The following is a 17290-nucleotide window of genomic DNA, read 5'->3' on the forward strand; positions in this document are numbered from 1 at the left end:
GTACCCACCACCGTTTTGTAAGATTTATTTTTTCAAAATGACTAAATGTAGTAAATATATGATTTTAACTTAATAAAATTATTCTTATTTTAAAAATTAAAAAAGTTCCGGGCAAAAATGGGTTTAGGATACGGCCGCTTCCTTCCCACTCCTAACCCTAACCCTTTCATATCCCATCGCCGCCGTAAGACCTATCTTGTGTCCGTGCGAAATAAAGCAACATCGAAACAAATATCTTGTACAACATACAGTACATGGAGATACATATTTTTTAAAAAGTCTGTGTGACTCCCCTCCCCCAGACACACACCTTGATCTCATGTCCCTATGAATTCGCCCATTTCCCGAAACACTGCAAGGTTTGAATCTCCAAGTATTCACTGTACATGTGCAACAGATCATCATATGGCCTGAAGAGCTTTATCGTAATTGCTGCCATCTTGTTCATATGTTTTCCAAAAGCAACGTTCATCCACCTTAGAACATTAAGTTCCCACAATGAAATAGTAGCAGGTGGGTGACCAGAGGAATGGTTAAGATTTTAACACGATGTACAGCATACGTGGGCAAAATGACGCAATATGCCCTCATAGATTGTTAAAAATTGCTAAAATACGAACATAGCAATCTGAACAGTGGTGGAACAACATTTTTGAACACAAATATGAGGAAGTGGCCTGGAGACATACAATTTAGCAATAATTGGTCGGCTTATCTTGGTAGTGTTCAAGGGTAGTTCTACTTAACCGTGATGGAAATGTTCTGTCAGAGGTAATTAGTAGATTGTGACCACCTTCTTGTTCTATCAGCATCGTATAAACCTATTTTCTTTAAATTCCCATGCTTTTTCTAGATGTAATTTCGTTTTTGTTTATAATACACAAATTGGCCTGGATCGTTGCTCACAATCTGAGGGAGTAACTGAAGTGAAAATCCAAGTAATTTCTGTTCGTTATCCGAAAACTTCACAATTTAATAAACGTATTCCACAAAACCCCCAAAGTTACAGACGAATCATTCATCGAAATATCCCCAACGGAATCAAAATGAATATAACGAATTAGTATAGAATTCGGACTTTAAGGTAGATGTTAACAGGTCTTCAAAATCGACGATAGAAACAGCAAAATAATTATTTCATGTTTTCCATAATTTTAAGAACAAATTTGTATGATTACAGCACCATTGTGTCTTCCTTAAAGCAAGTTTATATGATTAAAGAACCGAATTCTGGTTCTTCTTTATTGGAGGCGTGACAACCGAGTTGCACAGTCACCCGCTTCTCACAAAGGCGGCCGCGGCCAATGCGTATCGGATATTCTAAATGAAAATTACAGTAATATCATGGCGGTTCGAACGTTATCGACAAGGTCGTAAAACTACAAGCTTGCTCTTCTTTGTTGATTTTCAAGACATGACTAAATCCCGCAACAGAAAGAAAATCTAGTACACTACCGCGCTTTTGCAGACATTCATGTTCCCAAACACTGTAACTGCAGCCTTAAACTAACGTTTTCGTCATAGCTATACCAGCTGGAGGAACAACTCGAGGAAAACGTTCAGGAAGTTCAATTCATATAAATAAATATAGGAAAAATTTTAAAAGGATAACAAGTAATTTATCGCGAGAAATAAGTAAATAAACTTGCCATTCGTACCATCCAATTAAGAGAATAAGGGTAAGCCACTGATACGCACAGAACAAGCTTGAAGAGGAAGAAATACATTATTAGTACACGTCGACAAAAAGAACACAAATTAAGGAAATTACCTTGAAAGTAAATAAGCCATTCACGAAGAGAGGTGTAAAACAGGAAGGGAATTAAGACATAAGACAAGGATTGGGTAAAACAATTTTATTAAAACTCCATGAACTACAATGTTTTTAATGATAAGTACCACCTTCACAATCATAGTTTCTTTTGGTCACGACTCCTGTGCAAGAGTGCAAAATGTGCTTCCTATGTTCTCAGAAGGGGACAATTGGCAGCCATTTGAATAAGATATTATCCTGCAAACAAAAGGAGACAAAATAAATGAACTGAATAAAAATAAATATCCATGCAAAATAACTGAATGGTGCATGCTGCCATAGATATAGAAAGTGGGGTAAGGTTTAAGAGACTATCATTCTCTCCTCAAGAGATCGAAGCGTCCATGGAACTGTTTCTCTGAAAATGGGGCGAACAACTAAATAATAATGCAAGATAGAACGTCTTCAAAATTAGTTCAAGACAGTTAAGGTTAGCAAAGCATTAAGAACCCTGGAGTTGCCATTAGAATACTCATGAAGTGATATAAAACTGCAAGAAGTCCGTATTAAGGAAGGAAAGGTTACGGATGTCGTTGACAAAATTGTGAGTGAAATTGGACGCAGAAGTAACAAGCAAGACTCACAACTGACTGAATGTTCTAGAAGACGTGCTATAGTTAGGAAATTCGGTTCAAGAGCTTGGTCTCACCCATGTCTTTGCCTGAACTACCCAATACAGGGATATGTTTTACAGCGTACGGCTGACTTGTGAAAGACACTATTCAAGTTACCCTCTTCAGAATTAATGAAGTAATATTTTCTGCAGTCTTGTTTAGAAAAGCGAACTTCATGATTGATGCCAGTGCAACAGAAAATGTTTCCTCAATTAGGATAAGCACAAAAGAGGAAATAATTGCAATAAAAGGGAGATACAATAAATAATTCAAAAGTAAATAGAATAATAGCACAATATGCTTTCCTAAAATTAACCAAGACGTCATGTCTAATTATTTAAATAGTTATATTATAAAGCAGTACCTTCTGTAAATCCGAGAAGCAGAGGTGACGTGAAAAAATAAAAGCTCATTTTAAATACGTGTGTTACTTTCTTGTTACATTCATAAACAAAGGAGTGTTAAGTAACATAAAAAGCTTCCCTTAATTTCATAATGTTGCTTTCGACATAGGGTTCAGCGACTCAGCCCCTTTCCCAGCACCAAAGCGAGTAACATGCAGTATTCTGTTTGTTTGTTTGTTTGTTGGCACTTGTTACTTTAAGCTATGTGTACAGGAATAAGAAAGGTGAGATTAGTAGTAGCGCTTGAACAATTTACCGCCCGTCTGAATAAGACTAAGCTGTTACAGCAATAGCGACATGGTTTGGTACAAAGTACAGAAGGTGATTTAGCAAATCCCAACAACCGATATTTACAGTAGAGAAATTATTCTACTACGTACGCGCAAATGATGGTTTAACAAATACTGTAAATACAAAACAAACAAAGCAGTAAAAACAATACAGATCAAACTTGTAGGAAACTCCCAATTCAAGCACAGATTATGACTAAACTACTATGTCATCGACGCTTTACTCGCAATACAAGCACACGCCTATGTTTTTTCACTCGAGGATGTAAATCAAAACTACCTCTCTGGATAATCAGATTATGTAAGCTGGGTCTTCGTAGGTCGAGAATTATGAGTTATATAATCATAATCGTTAAGGAGTCAATCCTGTGTGGTCTGACATCGTCGTTAGCATGTTCGAGTCCCGTTGGTGGCAACATTTTCATCATCAATGTTGGCCGAAAGGGAAGGAGAGATGGTGGTAAAAAATCTCATAACTAGATCGCGTGCCAAAATCCTGGATTCAATTCCAAACCACTCCACAGTGTTTTCGTCCGTCGGATGGAGATGTTAAGCCTTGAGCAGACGCCTTGGTATTATTAAACAGAAATAGGCTATGTGTCGACATCGGGTTTCACTCTCTCCCTTATTATTATTATTATTATTATTATTATTATTATTATTGTACCGGGCGGTACACCTCCATGCCGCTTATTTAAAATTTGCGCCTGTTGAAACTCCTCTGCTGGAGGAAGTCTGAACTTTATCTACGGTATTAATTTTCTATTTTCTCAGAAGATGTCATTACTTGGAAAGTTTGGAGTTTTTGAACTGTGCCACTTTTGATGTATTTTTGTTTTATCGGTAGTAAGAAGTGTGAACTTTCTCTTCTAGAGGACACTACTGAAGATCAACAATAGTGCACCCTAGTGCGGAGTGAAAGAACTGTTTTTTTTTTTTTTTTTTTTTGATAAATTTTTATTTCAAAAGTTTGTTTCTTGTTAAATTTCTTTCTGTTATTGTTTAAGTTGGCTGTATACCCCTCTCTTTCCCCTTGCTTTGTATTTAGCCAATCCCGAATTTCTTTAATTAATTTCTGACCAATCTGATGTATCTTCCCCCATCTTGAATATGTTGCTGTTCCCTAACCAATAAAGTGATTGTGGGCGGATGTTTTCTTCCCTAAAACGCCTCGAACTTTCCGCGAGAGTATATAAACTGCTGATTTTTGGGTCTCTGCGCCACTTCTGCTCCATATTTCAGTGTGTAAAGTACATAGCAGGGGGCGGGAAGCGCCTCCTTCTTCGGCTGCGGTCAACAACAAGGTAATGGCCAATTAATAACTTCTTTCTTTGCTAGCTCAACAGTTTAACTCTCGGGGCGGGTCCGAAGCTTTTCCATAATGTAACCTTCCTTAAAATGTAAAAGACCCTTGGTATCTATTCTATCTTTAAACTGCATATCGGGATAGAGAGTGCTTAACCCTCTCGAGCTCCCACTCATATTGTTTTGAGGTGAACTTATTTTTTCTCAACCTATTCTTCTTTAACGTAATGTAAATTGTTTCTTTTTAAGTCACCTCAGTAGTATGGGATTAGCCCTTGCATTAGTGGCCTAGAGCCAAATTAGGTTTTGAAACAAATACATTAGGAGTGCAGATCGCCTCCGCTCAAATTGTTATGTAATTAACCTTTTTCATTTAATAGACCTCAGTAGGTTGGGTATTTTACCCCTGTGTCTATGTCCTGAGAGGACAACTTGAAGGTGGAGTTTGGTGTGGCCTTTGAGAGGCTTAAAGTTTGAGAGCGAGTGGCTCTTTGAGTGTTGTATGCCTCGAGGAGGCTTTTCTGTGTAATTTGGAGCAAGTGCTCCTGAGCATGAATGGGGTTTTCTGCCCCTCTGTTTAAAACTTATTTTGGAGTAAGGTTGGGCTGATTGCCCAAGAATTGTGAAGTAGGGGCGCGAAGCCCAAATCCGGTAAATATTGTAACTACATTTTGTTGACTTGCTACTCTGTACCTGCCATGCTTGTTATTTCCTTATTTTGAAAAGAAAATATAACCTTGTTAAATTTTACATGAACTCTAATTTCGTAGCTTGAGACCCGTTCACACTCGCACCTTCTTTCACCTCTAACTACCACAAAAACACGGTAACAATTATTATTGTCATCATCACCCTTCATTGAAACGCGCATGTCTGCCATGCGAGTCAAATAAAAAAAATACAAAAAAAAAAAACAACAACCTGCAGGAGGTGAGCCGAACACGTCCTCGGACACTCGTCACTAAAAGAGATATATAATTATACGGTACAGGATATGTCCTATGATAATACGAGGATACTCCAATACGCAGAAGAATCATTAGGCCTACATATTTCTTCAAAAAGGAAATGGAGTTACAGACTATTTTTAAGATACCACGAGGACAAGCCAATCGCTAAACTGTAGAGAAATGCTTCATCCAAAACTTATATCACACCAAGGTAAATGAATTCGCAAAAAATGGAGCACAAACCAAAAGGTCAATTTTTATTTATTTTATTTTTAAAATATTTCTTTTACGTGATATTCCATTTTTAAACAGTGTCCTTTTAAAAGGACGCCAGGCCTCAGGAGGTTAAATTTCTGGCAGTACCGGGAATCGAACCCGAGCATCCGAGGACGACGGATAATAGTGTTAACCGCTACGCAACGGAGGCGGCTATTATGGAATATATGTTGGGCAATTTGAATTTCCTCCTGTCTAGAATTCCTTAATCATAAACGAACTCTTGATCTCCAAAGTTCTGCGTATCTACACCACTTGTGCGATTCTTTTCTCATCTGCATATATCACACATTGAATATCACAAGGCACGAGCGCTACACCCTTGGGTAAGTTTTGACCTACCCCTCCACATTGCCTGATACTTTCTCCCAACATCTTTGTATCTATCAATTTGAAGTCTTGTTACACGTCCTCCAGTCACATTATTTTGGTCTTCTCCTTTCATGGAACACTTTCTCGTTGCCATTATATACACCTGAAATGTCATAAATCTTACAATATCTCCTCGTTTTATGATCTCAACCTGTTTTTTTTTTTCAGTCTTATTCTCCAGCACTTCCCTTCTCTCATAAAGCAGTAGATTGCAGTCAAGATTTTCCGCTGGAACGCACGGGAAGAATATTCATCAGCGGCCGACACGGTCCATGACCATACATCACAACAGGCCTTATCAATCTACGTATATAAAATAACATGTCCTGATTGATTCATCATCGCCAAGACAAAACTACTGGACATAAAGAAATGAAATTTAGGGGATACATATTTTATATTAAGAGTGTAGGCGCTAACTAAGGGAGGATTTTAGGATAATCCGTCGCTAAGGGGGTGGAAGGGGAGGGAGTTGAATTGCTTAAATTAGTATATATTTCAAAAACTTAAAAATTTACAGACGTAAAAATTGGTATTTGGAATTGCTTTTAAAAATAAAGAAACATGTATCATTTTCTTCTCAAAAATCCCATCAAGGGGGACAAAAAAGGTGAAAAGGGGGTTGAATACATTTTATGAGGATACTTATATCTCAAACACTGATGTTAGAGTGAAAATTGGTATTTGGAATCTCAAGTAAAAATACACTTTATTTTGTTTGTTTTCGACTTGAGTGAAGACTTTTTGTACAGTACCGAGGAACGATTACTTTTATCAAATTACGAAATCCACACGAGCGAAGCCGCGGGTAACTGCTCGTGTTTTATAAAGCTTCAATTTAGAGGTTCTGGACAACGAAACTGATTTGAGAGCTTTAGTTTGGCTCTCTTCCGACTCGATATGCTCATAGTTGAGGAATCGTTATCCTATGACTTACAGTGCATCAAAGTGAAACTCATACACCATTGTAACTAGTATGTGTTTATGAATATAACTGTGGACAACAATTTATGTTCGCATTTTGGGTGTGGAACAATAAAGGTATATCTTGAATTATTAAGTCACCACAAGCTAGTTAGCGTATCCCTTAACTTAACAAGATATAACAGATTGTCTATATGTTGCTGGGGCACGACAAAATGAATCTTATACAGGCCTACATGGGCATATATGAGGGCAGTACAAATGCTGTATGTTTGTGTTTCGACACCACATTCCGTTTGATGTGGACAGTTGTGAAGTACAGACAAGTTCCCGTGCTATCATGGGGCATCAAAGAGATCAAATCTTTAAAAGAAGAAAGAGAACTGATGATTTTTCACCATAAGAGAGGAAAATCACTACCAGAAATTGGTAAACTTATAAACAGGAGTCATGCAACTGTACAATGCGTTATAAGTATATATAAAAGTACAAGCAGTATTGAAAATAAAGAAAAAGTGATTGGGAGAAAAATTTTCAACCTCAGGGAGGAATTTTGAATAGTAAGACAAGTGAAGAAAAATCCAGCGATTAGTGCTCCGAAACTGGCTGTGATGGTTGAGGAACATACCAACAAGACAGCACATCCATAAACTATTCGACTTATCCTAAGGAAAAGTAACAGGCAATGACGAATAGCTAGGATTTAAAAAAACATGTGTTATCAAGATTAATAATAAGAAAAGGTCGAACTTCGTTAAGGAGTACACAGAAAAAGATTGACTTCTGGAAGATCGTTACTTTTGCAGATGAAGGCAAGTACAATCTCTTCGGGTCAGATGGAAAGGTTAATGTCTGGCAGAAACCTAATAAGGAGTTGAAACCTAGCAATCTACGTCCAAGTGTCAAACTTGGTGGAGGTAGTGTCTGGGGGTGCACGTTAGCTAGTGGACCAGGAAAGTTGACTTTTATTGATCGGACCATGGATCAACATGTGTATTTAAATATACTGAAAGAACATTTAAGACCTGGTGCTGAAAAGCTTGGAATACTTGATCGATTTAAGTATTACCAAGATAACGAACCGAAGCACAAAGCTCAAAGTACGGATGTGGCAGCTGTATAATTGGCCAAAAGTACTCGAGACACATCCACAGTCTTAAATATGATAGAAAACCTACGGCATTACTTGGGAAGCAGGGATAAGAAAACACCAGATTCCGAACAAAGATGATCTGAAAATGGCTTTATGTGAAGAATGGGAGAAAATAGATCCATCCTACTGCGAAAAGTTGTAATCTATGTCTAATCGTTTAAGAGCCGTAAAAAGTGCTAAAGGATACCCTACCAAGTATTGACTGTTAAAAACATTGTGTTATTATAGATCGCTCAGAAACTACTTGAAGGTGTACGAGTTTTACTTTGACCTGTTACATGCATGTTTAAGAATAATGCAATAATGTGAAAGACGGAAAGTCTGAGGCATCTGATTTAAATACAACCATCACAACATGCGTCATCCTGTCCCAACTTTTCGCTCCGTCGTGCGGGTTATGGCCAAGGTTCCTATCAAACCAGTCACGGTTGAAAACTTGGGCCACGGTTTTTGTCAGTGCTACGTTAAGGCCCAGTTTGCCATGCCCTGACTACGGTCTTAACCAATAATCATAATATCTAGAAATAAAAAGTCATAAGACCATGACCTTTTGTCAGCAAATAAAGATGTAAAATAAATCGAGAACATCAGCATTGGAAGGTTAACTCTTGAAAGAGTTAAGTGTTTAAACTATCTTGAGCGAGTCATAAACAGAACAAAGTAACGGACAAAAGTTAAACTAGTATCTGGTAACTGTATTTTATTGTCATACAGCCAGAACAACTAATATCTCCATTTTAAACGTTCGGCTGCACAGACTTAAGTCTATGCGAGAGTATGTGCCGTAACGTACACTGAAATGAGCTGGTTCGCCTGTGTTCAAAAGACATTACTCCAGCTCTGTTACTAAGGTTTCCAACTTCCTTCCCTTGGGAGAAGGCGCATAACAGCCCCGTATGGGGTGATGGGCGTTAAAATAACCCAATAAAAGGAAAGGACGAGGAAGCTGATCTATAAGATCAATGACATCATTTATACTAAGAGGCTGGCCTGGTGGAAAATAAACGCGAACTGCTACAGCCTCAGTGGGATCTCTTCACTTTAGATATCAGAACGGACAAAAATGCCAATGTCACCGGAACCCCGGTGAGCATAACGTCGTTTAGATATTCAGTATAGGCTATCCAAAATTTGCCGACGTCGCGTTTTACAATACCTCGAGGATGTGATTCGCCGTGATGGAATTAGTCTTAGGAGATTATTAGTCCAAGGAAAGGTTGTCGGAAAGCGGACCAAAGGTAGAACAGCAATTAGATGGTTCGACCATATTAAATCCTTCACCGGAATACCTCTACAGACCCGATGTCAGAGAAGCAAAATACAGGCTGAAATGGAGGGACATAGATGTAACTACAGTGACTCAAAAATGAAACTCCTGCATTAGAGGAAAGCTTCTTTATTTGGATTCAATGAAAACTGAAACATTACTTTTTGTCTTGGTTCTGGTTTGACAAATACACATTCCTACTAAGGTACAAAGTAAATCAACTCCTATTTTTATCACTTACAAAGAAAATTAACACATTATTCTTAAACATGCATGTAACAGGTCAAAGTAAAACTCATACACCTTCAAATAGTTTCTGAGTGATCTCTAATAACACAATGTTTTGGCAGTCAACACTTTGTAGGGTATCCTTTAGGATTCTTCACGGCTCAGAATCAGACCCTCCGGGTGGAGGGTGTGAGATCCCATTTGTAGGAGAAGTGGAAGAACGCATTGTAAGAGCGCTCTTCTTCCCCACCGTCGATTCTTGTTTAGACGGGCTGGGATATGATTTTCCAGCCCTGGTCGACGATGCCGCCTCCGCCGACTTAGGCGCGGCTTTCGCCTACCTCGTGAGGGAAGGAGACGTTGTTTTGCTTCCTCTGCTGCGACGGCGTAAGCTTCTTAGCCGGCACAGGCTTATTGGTGGTCGAAGGCCAGGATGGACCCGCCTTCGAGCTCGTTCTCTTTGCGACGTTCCTCACACGAGCAACTGCCGCCTTGGGCGCAGCGATTTTCTGGGAAGGTGCTCCAGTTGAAAATGAGGAACCTGGGAGACTGTGCTATCATGCTGAAATCTAGTGTCTTGGCCGGTGCATTCAGATAATTAAACTTACGGCGCGCTTCCTGGTAGGAAAGACCGTCCAGGGTCTTGATCTCCTGGATCTTCTTCTCACTCAGATAGGTCGGACAGTTCCGATCTCGAGGAGAATGAAGACCAGAGCAGTTAGTGCACTTATACGGAGTTGTGCACTCCTCCGCGCCGTGAGCTATTCTTCGACACGTACCACACACAGACTGATTTGAGCAACGAGACACCATGTGTCCGAATCTCTGGCATCGATAGCATCGCATGGGAGGCGGGATGTACGGCCTCACATCGCAACGATAGGTTGTTACCTTGACTTTCTCTGGCAACGTCTTCACCGTTGACTTTGCGTGTGATACGCCGGACGTGTGTCACGCCACGGTGCTTCATGTCTTCCATCAATTCAATGTCAGTGTTCAGAACGAGATCACGGTGAAAAATAACTCCACGAACCAGATTCAAGTTTTATGCTCTTCCACTTTGACGGGCATTTCGCCAAAGTGATCGCGCTTAAGCAACCGATCTGCTTGGAGCGCAGTGCTCGTCTTGAAAAGCAAACCACCATTACGCAATTTCTTAAGATCAAGTTCACCGCATACACCTTCGATGTGCCGACTGAAAAGAATCGATTTGACCAGCTTGAAATCGTGCCCATCGGCTTTGGTAGCAAGCAGGAACCTAGGGAAGCTGGAACCCAGACTAAAACGCTGCGCTTGTTCCCAAGGGGTTGTCCCCCTTAGAGAATAAAAAGTTAAAGACTTGGGTGGCGAACTACCCAAGGAGGCAGGCGGAAGTTGTTTCGACGCCATGCCCGAAATCAACCTCCCCGAATGCCACCCATTCCGATCAGGGGTCTCTGTAGCCGAACAAAGCAGCCAAGGCAAAACCCACCTGGTCATAGCCGGTATTGCCCGGGGTCCCATGTTGGACGATGCCTAATACGGGAGGACTGAAGCAATGAGCACTAGGACTCCCTTCCTCCAGTCACAGCAATAGCATGTACCCCATACCGTGTACAGAGCACTAAATATAGGTAAAAAAATAAAAATAATTAATAAGAATATGTCAAAAATCAACTGGCAAAATACAGGAATCAAAATCAATGGGAAAAGTCTGAATAATTTAAGGTTTGCAAACGACATTACACTTTTGGCCAACGAAGTCGATGAGCTACGAAGTCTAATACAAGATCTTGTCTCAGCCTGTCAAAAAGTGGCACTATCCATGAACCTTTCTCAAACCAAAGTAATGCTCAACAAATGGGCCCCGGCAGGAAAGCTGCATGTGGGAAACTCCACATTACAACAGGTCAATGAGTTTGTCTATCTTGGGCAGCTTGTAAACATGAAAGGGGATTTAAGGTACAGCCCAGTATTTGCCTGGCATGAAGATGGGAAACCACGGAAAAATATTTTCAGGACTGCCGACGGTGGGATTTGAACCCACAATCTCCCGAATGCAAACTCACAGCTGCGGCCAACTCGTTCGGCGAAAGTTATTACATTGGTAGCAAATTCTTAATCAAGTTCACCATGCTTACTTTAGTTCAGCATGCTTAAAAAACACGATGTAACTCTCTTAAGATTGTTTTCAATAAGCTGTCGTGCAACACACTCGTAACACACTTGGATTATGAATGTATGTATGTTCCAGTGTAGCTATCACCAAAAATGGTAAAAGTATGGCTTACTATCTGGAAAAAATACTGCGGGAGTAAGAGACCCATACACCTCTGGGGTAGGGGTGAAATGTAAAAATAATAGAAAACGACCGATATTTGTGTCAAATAGTTTTCGGGGTCAATGAGATGAACAGCGAGCCTCTGGATGCCGTTTAAGACAAAGTTCAGCCCCAACCGGCAGAGGGGTGAGAACGGATGAAGAAAATAAAATGTTCAAAGTGACCGAGTTTACGGACGTATGTGTGCATGTTCCAGCATACCTCTCAACCAAACTTTGTACACATAAGACTTACCGAGATTATGGATGTATGTAGATATGTTCCAGAATAGCTCTCAACGATACTTTGTGTACATATGATTTAACATATGGAAAAAAAAAAAATACTATGGAGATAAAACATACCAACCCCCGCTGAGGGTGGGCAATGGCAGGGGATGACATTGTAAAAATAATGGAAAATAACCGATATTAATGTCGAATCCATCGCTGACGTGTCGCTGAGACGAATTGTGACGCTCTAGATACGTTCAGCTTCCATTGAGACGGAGGGCTCAGAGGGGCTTAAAACGTAAATGGTCTAAAATGACCAAGATTAGAGTGGAATCAATTGCTTTCGGGGTTGCAAGGCTGATTGGTGACAGTCTCAAAGACAGTTGAAATCGTAAACATCATATCTACAGCTCGACGGGTAAATTCACATAGTTATCACTATTTTTTTTGAAAAGATCATATACTTCCCAGTCAATTCGAGCTTGAACAAGGATACATTTTCTACTCGAAAATTAATTAAATAATTTAAAACTCTAAAACAAACACATCTAAATAACTCAAACTACACAATAGGTGGTAAAATATCAATCAACATCTCAAAATGGACTTTAAAACTTCACTTCACACATAACTGGCATACAAACCTTAAAGGGTAAATATTCAAAAACTATACGTGTAACGCCGGGTATTACAGCTAGTTAATAATACTGAGAATATTCCTTCTCCTCTACTGTCAATACTCTCCAGAAATGATAAGAGAAGAATGGATATTTGACCATGCTTACGATTTTTAAAGAACATACTAGCAGATGAAGTTTTACTAACGCATATCAGTACTACCATCAGTAAGAAAGGAAAATGGTGTTTCCTGCAAAAGTTCAATTGTTTCTTTTTTTCTCACTACCGATTTATTCAAATAGTGCAGCTTTTGTTCTTGTACAGACATATTTCCTATTTTAGAATGCGGAAATATTTCTCTAAAATTTCGACTCCACAGTCACATATATCGGATAGACAGTGGGTCTTAAATAAATTATATTAAGAACTATTAGGAATTCGTGACCATTAGTTCGTATTCTTGGGTTATATATATAGTGTAGTGTGATGAATTTCACTACAGAGACATCAGCAAGTGCCACGAGCCTAACTGCAATGCCACATATATACGTCAAATGAAACGTAAATTGCACACACGATACAAAGAACACAAAAACGCGATCAGATAATCGGCATTCAGCCTTCGGGGAGCATAAATACGACTGTTCACACCATTTCACAGACATCAACATGGATCTAAAAATACACATCGAAAATAAAAGTAAATCTTTGAATATGGAAGCAATAGAAATTTACATCGCAAAAAAATGCTAATGTGACCAACCTAAATGACCATACACATTTTAAAAATTCTCCCCTCTTCGCTCTACTCACATAACATCTGGACAACACTTACCCATTAAATTAGCTTCAATCATAGCAATAACATATAATAGTCTTTATTTCAATTCCTTGCTTTATTCACCTAAAATCATTAACTTGCATTCATCTATATTACATAAAAGTACATTATAACATGAAGCAGGTTAATAACCTTCTCTCCCCTCTCCAGTTCTCTCCAGAAGGTTCCACAGCGCTCCACTCGCTCCATCCTACTTGGCCACAGTCCTGAAATAGTGTTTGGTGACAACGGACTCATCGGCAGTCTAGACAAGTACAGAAGTTTTTCATTATATTAATATTTGTAAATTTAGTTTTTGTCTTTACTTGTTCATATTATCACTAAACATTCTATTATTGACAAGTTTACGCAACGTAAACCATCCTGGACATATATAAGTATGTTTTAAGTGATTTGATATAATCTGAGGAAGTTCTTGAACGAAACATGTCATTCTTTGTAAAATAGTGTGTATTTTTACAGATGTGTTTATAGTGTTTTTATTTATATTGTAATTGCAATGTGTTTGACAGACTGAAAAGTTTTTGTTACATTTAACTAAGTCGACACTGGAAAGTATGGCTTCATTCTTAACAAAGTAATAGGTAACGCAGACCCATGATGTTCCTCATATCTTGGTGCTAATGATAGGTAACGCAGACACATTCTGAACACAGTGGAACTAACACATTCGAGCGCAGCGCTCTGCACCTAGTCTCGCTAGACGCTAGTCTATACAACCGAGCACCCGCTCCCCGCCACGGTGGAATGCACGATGGTACCAAACAGATGTAAAGCCCAGATCGGTGGTGTGCCGCACATAATGGTACTACTCGTATGTAACGTAGCTCCATGGTGTTCCTCACATGGTGGTACTGATCGTAAGTAACGCCGACCCATGGTGTTCCTCACGTAATGGTACTAATCACAAGCAGCCTCATGGTTCTACAGTAATTTCATCATCCGCTGCTGGTCCCTTTTAGTCGCCCCGTACGACAGGCAAGGGATACCGTGGGTGTATCCTTCGCCTGCGACCCCCCACCCACAGAGGGTAATACCAGGATGAAATGGATCAGAGAAATGGAATAATATCAATGAACTACAAAATAATAACACTAAGTGATCTTAAGAACAACCCGGGACTCCTGTGACCAAAGGCCAGCACGCTAACCATTTAGCCATGGAGCCGGACTGGAAGCAAGCAAAGAAAAGCCAAGAAAAGTGGTTTGCTGGTGGCTGAGTGTGCTGGAATTCGTGAAACTCATTGTCTTCTGTGCATGGCGAACACTGCAAGTCCATGACGAGTGTGCACGAGTGGCATAGGAGATTCCGAGAAGGGCGCACATCACTGCCCCCATACTTCCAATCTGGCGAAGGATACGACGATTTGGTTCGGAAACACTTCACCATCCTCCGTACTTCCCAGGTCTTTCACCTTGTAATTTTCACATCTTTGACGACCTGAAGAAAGACATTCGTGGGCGTCGGTTTAATTCGGACAAGGAAGTGCAGGAGTGGGTGCGGCTGTGGATCCGTCAGCGACCTACCTCTTTCTACAAAGCTGGAATTGTCTCGTCTCCCAGTGGGACAAATGTATTAACGCTTTTGGCAATTACTTTTGAATAAAACCATTCCATTGTCATGTTGTAGCAGGTGTTCGATTTTCATGTGACTGCCCCTTATAATTTGTGTCGTGTTTGTGACAAACAGTTTCCCTGTGAAAACTACAACCAGCTCACAAAGCACTCTAATAGCTCAAACTCATAAATGCTAAGCTAGTTTGTAGCGGCAAGACAAAACAAACCTTACGGACACAGGAACTTCCATCCACATCTGAACAAAATGAGTTTACCCGTCATTTGTCACACAATCATTGCTGCAAATATCCACAGAACAGATTAACTAACCCTCATTTCCGCAGGTTTCTTGAGCGTTATTGCAGCCAGACTATTCCAAGACTCTACAGTTCGGAAAGCGTTTTTGGATAACTGTTACAATCCGACGATGGAAGAAACCCGAACTGAGTTACTTTACTATCTGATCTGGGGAGTTGTAGACGAGAATACGGATGTATGTGGTAGATACGTAGCAAACATATTGTTCGGGCAGTTAAACGGACATGAACCGGGTACCTCGTATCTTATCTCTTGCAAAATATTTGAAAGGGGAAATCATTCTACAATAGCTCGCTTTGTCGATGAAAAATGAAATGGCGTATGGCTTTTAGTGCCGGGAGTGTCCGAGGACAAGTTCGGCTCACCAGATGCAGGTCTTCTGATCTGACTCCCGTAGGCGACCTGCGCACCGTGAAGAGGATGAAATGATAAGACGACACATACACCCAGCCCCCGTGTAAGCGAAATTAACCAATGATGGTTAAAATTTCCGACCCTGCTGGGAATCGAACCCGGGACTCCTGTGACCAAAGGCTAGCACGCTAACCATTTAGCCATGGAGCCGGCTATGTTAGGTTACCGGATATGCATAAATAAATGGTTAAAAAGTTGTTCTTAGCTCCCATCTGTTTGTACCAGCAATCATTCTTGCTACTTTCAAGTCCGTTACTTCTAACTCATGAATAAAATATCCTGAGTCCACCCAGCTTTCGCCCGCGTAAAGCAAAGTTGGTATGAAAACATACCGATGTAAAAAGCCGACTTCCCTCTTACAGAATACTGTTGATCGCAACTGCGAGCTCACTGCATTAGCTTTACTACACCTTGATTCAATCTCACTTACTAGATTACCATCCTGGGAGAACACACAGCCACTTAAAATTATCTGCCTCTTTCAGCTTTGTATCACCAAACTGACATTCTGTTTAATTTCTAACCGACTGACATCAATTTAGTCTTCGAAAGGCTAATTTTTCACACCATACTCATTGCACCTATTTTCAAGTTGCAATATATTAGACTGCAGCCTTTCGGCACAATCCGCCATTAAGACTAAGTCGTCAGCCTAGGTCAGACTGCTTACTACATTTCCACATACATGAATCCCTCCCTGCCACTTTGTACCTTTCAGCAGATGATCCATGGAAACTACGAACAACGGTGAAATATTACAGCCTTGTCTAACCCCTGTAAGTACCCTGAACTCATTCCACAATCAATTCTCACTGCAGCCCAATTGTCAACATAAATGTATTTGATTGATTTTAACAATCTACCCTTAATTCCATAGTCCCCCAGTATGGCGAACATCTTTTCCCACGGTACCCTGCCATACGCTTTCTCTAGATCCATGAAACATATACACAACTGTCTATTCCTCTCGTAACATTTTTCAGTTACCTGGCGCATACTGAAAATCTGATCCTGACAGCCCCTCAGTGGTCTGAAACCACACTGGTTTTCGTTTAACTTCCTCTTAACCACTGATCGCACCCTCCCTTCCAAGATGCCAGTGAATACATTGCCTGGTATACTAATCAATGAGATATCCAGAAAGATGTTGCAATCCTTCCTGTTCCCTTGCTTAAAGATAGGTACAATTACTGCTTTTGTCCAATCTGAAGGTACCTTTATACCAATCCATGCTAATCTTACTACTCTATGAAGGCATTTCATCCCTGCCTTCCCATTATTTCAGGTCAAATTTCATCTATTCCTGCTGTTTTATGACAAAGGAGTTTATATGCCATCCTCAAGCGTAATTTCACTAACATTCTCCTCCTCCCCACGAGCTTGGTTGTTCGCGATACCACCAGGAAGATTTCCTT

At 40.0% G+C, this 17290-nt stretch overlaps 1 long non-coding RNA gene across 1 annotated transcript in view; it reads right to left on the reverse strand.

Annotated features, from left to right (window-relative positions):
• Window positions 1-1841: 1841 nt before the first annotated feature.
• LOC136877337 (uncharacterized) overlaps window positions 1842-17290 on the reverse strand; it is a 46260-nt gene continuing 30811 nt past the window's right edge. The window contains exon 2 of the long non-coding RNA XR_010860753.1: window positions 1842-2011. This is a non-coding gene — a long non-coding RNA (uncharacterized lncRNA). The remainder of the gene's footprint in view (window positions 2012-17290) is intronic.

The sequence above is a fragment of the Anabrus simplex genome, chromosome 1, assembly GCF_040414725.1.
Source record: "Anabrus simplex isolate iqAnaSimp1 chromosome 1, ASM4041472v1, whole genome shotgun sequence".
Classification (NCBI taxonomy): Eukaryota; Metazoa; Arthropoda; class Insecta; order Orthoptera; family Tettigoniidae; genus Anabrus; species Anabrus simplex.